At 36.8% G+C, this 6,853-nt stretch overlaps 1 protein-coding gene across 1 annotated transcript in view; it reads right to left on the reverse strand.

Moving 5' to 3' along the window:
- Positions 1 to 6,853, reverse strand: part of LOC142347999 (neurofibromin-like) — a 634,373-nt gene that overhangs the window by 431,158 nt on the left and 196,362 nt on the right. The gene's annotated exons all lie outside the window — the stretch shown is intronic.

The raw sequence follows: 6,853 nt of genomic DNA on the forward strand, positions 1-6,853 counted from the left end.
TAGTGGCTTCTAGAATGGTATACCGGATTTTGAAAGATATAAATCGGACTGCTTTTTCTTTTGAAATAAACCTTCGGAGTCGCGATGTCAGCTTCTCCAAATAACTATTGGTCGACTTTTCATCGCTACAAATTATTGCAACCAAAATTCTAACATACCCAGCAGATTGCCGGAAAATAGCCGCCGTTGATTCCCATAACTCTATTGGGATTGAAAGAAGAGAAAATAACAACAAAAATTGATTTTTGTATAAAAACATATTAAGTCATTCAGTGAGAGGCTACAAGGTCTAGTATCAATACCAATAAGCATTAAAGACAGTAACTAAAACTTATGAGAACAAAGTTCAAGTACCGGACATCTAAAAATGGGCTTTATGGGTTTATCCCGTTTCTATTTCTGAGTTTGATTTTTTTATACTGACTCTCTTCATTTTGAATTGCTTTGCTGAGCAGCTGCTGTTTAAAAGGACATTGAGCAGAATGACAAAAGAGTGAAACTAGCCTAGAGAAGTCAAAAAGATTTCACGCAAAATGTCGAAAAAGCGGCAAAATGGGTAAAGCGAAAAAAAGTTCGACGAAGTAAAAAAAAACATAGCCGGAAGAATTCCGGAAACGACTCGAAGGAGAAAATTGCTCATACTTCTGACTACACAACTAGAACAACTATTGTAAACCCTGAACCTCCACAAACGCCATAAAAAATTTAAGGAAGAATAGAAACAGCATTCAAAAACAAATTGAAAAAAAAACTAGAAAAACTTAATGAGTTTCTTTTAATAGTACAAGGAAACATAAAGCCGAGTAAAATTCCTTTCCAATTAGGGCAATGGAAAGCTCGCAAAACAATGGGCAAGTCATAATAGGCTAAGAAAGTTGTCTAAGACTAAGAAAAAAGAAAAACTGCAAAAAAAAATTAAGAAATATGGTTTAAATTTCTCAATTTTTCTGTCAATTTTCCGAAAAAAGGAATGATTTACACTAATAAAACTTTAGTCAATTGGTAGCTAAACATTCCTTAAGTAACAAGCTTCTATTCAAATCCCACTTAAAGCATTAATACAAAAAAAACAGGCAAAAAATCATTAAATTTCGTCAAAAAATCAGCAAAACTGATCAAAACCCTCCAAATTAGCATTAAACTCAGAATTAACTACTTGAAACCTTCAATTCCGATCAAGACAAGCCCAAAAACTAATACAATATCATAATCAAACCTCATAACCATCAAAAAGTGCAAAAAACTGCTTTTAAAAGCCGCACGTGAACAAAAAAATTTAGCTCGCTCAGAGAAAATTTTTTCACACATCAATTTCTCGCTCTCTCAAAAACAGCGGTATGAACAAAAACCGCCCTCTTTTCGCTCCGCTCTTAACTTTTGTTCAGCCCCTAAAATCACTCCAAATTTTTTCACGCGTTTCATTTCCTTCTTCAAAAATCAGTCCAATAAAATTGATTAAAAAAAGGACTTCTCCAATACTCCTTTTCGAGTCGTAAAAACAGGAGCGCTATAATAGCCGGCTGAGGGCGGCTATTAATAAGATGAGGGCGGCTATTAATAAGTCTAAAAACATAGCCAGTAGATAGCTAGAAACGCGACACAGTTGGCCGAAAAAGAGTAGACCATTCACTTTTATTGACTTCAGCTACATATACGCTTCTTCAGAGACAGGTATCTAAACTAAAGAGGCTATCAAGCTTAATACCAATAACGATTAGCATTCGCTCAAAGGAATTTTGAGAATCTATTGAACTATCCTGTTGTGGCCTCGAAAATTCATCCAGAGATAAGTCATATATGGTTTTGAAAAAACTACGAAATTCAGCTGAGGAAATTCAGCTGATAAAATTCAGCTGGCAGATTGCCAGAAATAGCCGCCATTGATACCCATACCCAGATTAGGAAAGATAGAAAATAAATGAAAACATAGCCAGCAGATTACATGAAGATAGCCGCCGTTGACGCGCTTGCAGCACATCGGGATTGAAACAGAAAACGAAAAAAAAACAAGGACAAATTAACTTTGTTTTTTTTCCTGTTTTTTTAGTCTCAAAGACAGTTCTAAATTGGCGAGCAGTTTCAGTTAGAGTCTAAAAACTATACTTCATTCATCTTTAAAACTTAATACCAATTTGAGCTAGCAAACACTCTAATGAACTTTGATAACCTAATCCAAAATGACTTAATGACCGGGCTTTATCGGTTTATCCGGTCTCTTTTGATTTTGCTCTTTTGCTTTTGACAGTAACCACCACATTTCCTAATTCGATGCGCGAAATAATTTAGAATTCATTGAGTTGAAACAGTGAGTGAAGTAAGTCAGAAGTCAAACGCGAAAATAGTGACTCAGGTAAAACGAAAAATGTGATCAAAAGGTAAAGCGAATTAAAAAAAGGAGAGCGCCTTAATAATAAACGTTGAGAGGCTGACGGCTGCTATTAAAAAATTGATTGCTGTACGAAAAAATCCTGATTTCGTTTTTATGACGCCGCTCATTTTAGATTGTTTTGGTGATAAACTGCTGTTCAAAAAACACTATGAGCAGAAGGAGAGAAGAATAAAACGTCCAAAAGCGGCAAAATTAGGTAAAGCAAACCAAATTTTATTCGGGGAGAAAACAAGGGCAAAATAATAGCCTGCTTAGAAAATGAGGGCTGCTATTGATCACAACTAATGAGTGTAACAATTGACGGCATGCACAAAAAAGCAGCTGAACAGCTGCATCAACCCATGATTGAACAACTCTTTTGAGCTCTGCGGCGTGACAAAATGTGAAAACATAAAAACAACCGACTAACGTCTCTCAACCAATGGGCGAGTGGTTGGCTTCTGTAGTAGACAGATGGGGGCATAGACATGCTAGCATTAGGTCCTGCATTAGGTCCTGCATTAATAAGTCTAAAAACATAGCCAGTAGATAGCTAGAAACGCGACACAGTTGGCCGAAAAAGAGTAGACCATTCACTTTTATTGACTTCAGCTACATATACGCTTCTTCAGAGACAGGTATCTAAACTAAAGAGGCTATCAAGCTTAATACCAATAACGATTAGCATTCGCTCAAAGGAATTTTGAGAATCTATTGAACTATCCTGTTGTGGCCTCGAAAATTCATCCAGAGATAAGTCATATATGGTTTTAAAAAAACTTTGAAATTCAGCTGAGGAAATTCAGCTGATAAAATTCAGCTGGCAGATTGCCAGAAATAGCCGCCATTGATACCCATACCCAGATTAGGAAAGATAGAACATAAATGAAAACATAGCCAGCAGATTACATGAAGATAGCCGCCGTTGACGCGCTTGCAGCACATCGGGATTGAAACAGAAAACGAAAAAAAAAACAAGGACAAATTAACTTTGTTTTTTTGCTGTTTTTTTAGTCTCAAAGACAGTTCTAAATTGGCGAGCAGTTTCAGTTAGAGTCTAAAAACTATACTTCATTCATCTTTAAAACTTAATACCAATTTGAGCTAGCAAACACTCTAATGAACTTTGATAACCTAATCCAAAATGACTTAATGACCGGGCTTTATCGGTTTATCCGGTCTCTTTTGATTTTGCTCTTTTGCTTTTGACAGTAACCACCACATTTCCTAATTCGATGCGCGAAATAATTTAGAATTCATTGAGTTGAAACAGTGAGTGAAGTAAGTCAGAAGTCAAACGCGAAAATAGTGACTCAGGTAAAACGAAAAATGTGATCAAAAGGTAAAGCGAATTAAAAAAAGGAGAGCGCCTTAATAATAAACGTTGAGAGGCTGACGGCTGCTATTAAAAAATTGATTGCTGTACGAAAAAATCCTGATTTCGTTTTTATGACGCCGCTCATTTTAGATTGTTTTGGTGATAAACTGCTGTTCAAAAAACACTATGAGCAGAAGGAGAGAAGAATAAAACGTCCAAAAGCGGCAAAATTAGGTAAAGCAAACCAAATTTTATTCGGGGAGAAAACAAGGGCGAAATAATAGCCTGCTTAGAAAATGAGGGCTGCTATTGATCACAACTAATGAGTGTAACAATTGACGGCATGCACAAAAAAGCAGCTGAACAGCTGCATCAACCCATGATTGAACAACTCTTTTGAGCTCTGCGGCGTGACAAAATGTGAAAACATAAAAACAACCGACTAACGTCTCTCAACCAATGGGCGAGTGGTTGGCTTCTGTAGTAGACAGATGGGGGCACAGACATGCTAGCATTAGGTCCTGCATTAGGTCCTGCATTAATAAGTCTAAAAACATAGCCAGTAGATAGCTAGAAACGCGACACAGTTGGCCGAAAAAGAGTAGACCATTCACTTTTATTGACTTCAGCTACATATACGCTTCTTCAGAGACAGGTATCTAAACTAAAGAGGCTATCAAGCTTAATACCAATAACGATTAGCATTCGCTCAAAGGAATTTTGAGAATCTATTGAACTATCCTGTTGTGGCCTCGAAAATTCATCCAGAGATAAGTCATATATGGTTTTAAAAAAACTACGAAATTCAGCTGAGGAAATTCAGCTGATAAAATTCAGCTGGCAGATTGCCAGAAATAGCCGCCATTGATACCCATACCCAGATTAGGAAAGATAGAACATAAATGAAAACATAGCCAGCAGATTACATGAAGATAGCCGCCGTTGACGCGCTTGCAGCACATCGGGATTGAAACAGAAAACGAAAAAAAACAAGGACAAATTAACATTTTTTTTTACTGTTTTTTTAGTCTCAAAGACAGTTCTAAATTGGCGAGCAGTTTCAGTTAGAGTCTAAAAACTATACTTCATTCATCTTTAAAACTTAATACCAATTTGAGCTAGCAAACACTCTAATGAACTTTGATAACCTAATCCAAAATGACTTAATGACCGGGCTTTATCGGTTTATCCGGTCTCTTTTGATTTTGCTCTTTTGCTTTTGACAGTAACCACCACATTTCCTAATTCGATGCGCGAAATAATTTAGAATTCATTGAGTTGAAACAGTGAGTGAAGTAAGTCAGAAGTCAAACGCGAAAATAGTGACTCAGGTAAAACGAAAAATGTGATCAAAAGGTAAAGCGAATTAAAAAAAGGAGAGCGCCTTAATAATAAACGTTGAGAGGCTGACGGCTGCTATTAAAAAATTGATTGCTGTACGAAAAAATCCTGATTTCGTTTTTATGACGCCGCTCATTTTAGATTGTTTTGGTGATAAACTGCTGTTCAAAAAACACTATGAGCAGAAGGAGAGAAGAATAAATGGGCGAGTGGTTGGCTTCTGTAGTAGACAGATGGGGGCATAGACATGCTAGCATTAGGTCCTGCATTAGGTCCTGCATTAATAAGTCTAAAAACATAGCCAGTAGATAGCTAGAAACGCGACAAAGTTGGCCGAAAAAGAGTAGACCATTCACTTTTATTGACTTCAGCTACATATACGCTTCTTCAGAGACAGGTATCTAAACTAAAGAGGCTATCAAGCTTAATACCAATAACGATTAGCATTCGCTCAAAGGAATTTTGAGAATCTATTGAACTATCCTGTTGTGGCCTCGAAAATTCATCCAGAGATAAGTCATATATGGTTTTAAAAAAACTTTGAAATTCAGCTGAGGAAATTCAGCTGATAAAATTCAGCTGGCAGATTGCCAGAAATAGCCGCCATTGATACCCATACCCAGATTAGGAAAGATAGAACATAAATGAAAACATAGCCAGCAGATTACATGAAGATAGCCGCCGTTGACGCGCTTGCAGCACATCGGGATTGAAACAGAAAACGAAAAAAAAACAAGGACAAATTAACTTTGTTTTTTTCCTGTTTTTTTAGTCTCAAAGACAGTTCTAAATTGGCGAGCAGTTTCAGTTAGAGTCTAAAAACTATACTTCATTCATCTTTAAAACTTAATACCAATTTGAGCTAGCAAACACTCTAATGAACTTTGATAACCTAATCCAAAATGACTTAATGACCGGGCTTTATCGGTTTATCCGGTCTCTTTTGATTTTGCTCTTTTGCTTTTGACAGTAACCACCACATTTCCTAATTCGATGCGCGAAATAATTTAGAATTCATTGAGTTGAAACAGTGAGTGAAGTAAGTCAGAAGTCAAACGCGAAAATAGTGACTCAGGTAAAACGAAAAATGTGATCAAAAGGTAAAGCGAATTAAAAAAAGGAGAGCGCCTTAATAATAAACGTTGAGAGGCTGACGGCTGCTATTAAAAAATTGATTGCTGTACGAAAAAATCCTGATTTCGTTTTTATGACGCCGCTCATTTTAGATTGTTTTGGTGATAAACTGCTGTTCAAAAAACACTATGAGCAGAAGGAGAGAAGAATAAAACGTCCAAAAGCGGCAAAATTAGGTAAAGCAAACCAAATTTTATTCGGGGAGAAAACAAGGGCGAAATAATAGCCTGCTTAGAAAATGAGGGCTGCTATTGATCACAACTAATGAGTGTAACAATTGACGGCATGCACAAAAAAGCAGCTGAACAGCTGCATCAACCCATGATTGAACAACTCTTTTGAGCTCTGCGGCGTGACAAAATGTGAAAACATAAAAACAACCGACTAACGTCTCTCAACCAATGGGCGAGTGGTTGGCTTCTGTAGTAGACAGATGGGGGCATAGACATGCTAGCATTAGGTCCTGCATTAGGTCCTGCATTAATAAGTCTAAAAACATAGCCAGTAGATAGCTAGAAACGCGACACAGTTGGCCGAAAAAGAGTAGACCATTCACTTTTATTGACTTCAGCTACATATACGCTTCTTCAGAGACAGGTATCTAAACTAAAGAGGCTATCAAGCTTAATACCAATAACGATTAGCATTCGCTCAAAGGAATTTTGAGAATCTATTGAACTATCCTGTTGTGG

This window comes from Convolutriloba macropyga, chromosome 10, assembly GCF_964194025.1.
Source record: "Convolutriloba macropyga chromosome 10, txConMacr16.3, whole genome shotgun sequence".
In the NCBI taxonomy this organism is placed as follows: domain Eukaryota; kingdom Metazoa; phylum Xenacoelomorpha; order Acoela; family Convolutidae; genus Convolutriloba; species Convolutriloba macropyga.